This window comes from Apis dorsata, unplaced genomic scaffold (genome assembly GCF_000469605.1).
Source record: "Apis dorsata unplaced genomic scaffold, Apis dorsata 1.3 scaffold_1129, whole genome shotgun sequence".
NCBI classification, from domain to species: Eukaryota; Metazoa; Arthropoda; class Insecta; order Hymenoptera; family Apidae; genus Apis; species Apis dorsata.
This window is the reverse complement of record NW_006264227.1, coordinates 7,549-8,955: the sequence shown is the minus strand read 5'-3', so window position 1 is coordinate 8,955 and position 1,407 is coordinate 7,549.

Below are 1,407 nucleotides of genomic sequence, written 5' to 3'. Positions count from 1 at the left end.
GTATTATATATTATAAAAAAGGCAGCTTTTATCATCTTAATATTGATATATATTGTCAAAGACATCATCTTGAATATTTTTTTTATAATTTATAATTGATCTCTTATAATTTTTTAGAATGAGTGATAGATACGAATAAATTATACATGACATAATAACGATTGAGGATCGAATCAATAAGAAATATTTAGTCTGAAATAATAATTCCGAAAATATATGCACGGAATACAAAATTTGAGAACGTGATTAAATGTGCGAGTATGAATCTTTAAAAATGCAGTATAATTAAATGATAATCTTGCATCGTTTCAATATCGAAAAATTATTATAAGTTCTGTAGCAAATTTAAATATATTAATATTTTAATTCTAATTATAAATTCATAATTTATTCAATCTATTGATCCTGCTTATATATATTGTTTTTATAAACACATAGCCAAATTTATTACCTGACAAATATTCAAATTTATTACCTAATGTTTAAAATAAATAAATAAATTGAATGAAATAAATAAAGAATTTATTACTATGTTAAAAACTAAGGTGATTATACATTATAAGAAAGATTCCATACGTATAACAGATAAACTAGTTAAAAAGATTCCTTATGAACTTGAAATATCTTTTTTAAATCTACGGAATGCAAAAATAGAAAATATAAAATATAAAATAATTCTCAGGCAGCTGAAATTATAATGATCAATATATTATTGTTAATATTTATCATTGTAATTTCGATTGAGTGAAAATGGTTTTATATTTTATTTCTATTTGAAAATTCGTGTCATCAAACTTTCTATATATTGAAATTGAGATATTTCAAGTTCACTAAAATCTATGAGGATTTTTTGATAAAATTCTATATATATATAATTATTTTGAAAAACTATAAAAAACTTCCGATTAAATATAAAAAAAATTATTATAAATGATATTATTAACAATATATATCAAAATAATAGATTAAAATAATTTATCTTTCTTATAATGTATAATCACCTTAGTTTTTAACATAGTAATAAATTCTTTATTTATTTAATTCAATTTATTTATTTATTTTAAACATCAAGTAATAAATTTGAATATTTGTCAGATAATAAATTTGAATATTCAGACAATTCAATTGTATTTATCATAGCATATTTACAAAGTCACAAATATTTGCGAGCACGAATTGAATCATTTAATATTATTATATATATATAATATTTTTTATATAATAGAATTTCGATACAGATGAATATTTTATAAAATAAATATAAATTATTAAATAATAACAATTATATCAAATAGGAATTCAATTTATTAAAAATTTAAAGAAATTTTGTGAGTTTTTGCAGAGATATGAAAATAAAAAAAGAAATTCAAGATTGGCACGATTCACTATTAAAGATAATTTCTCACT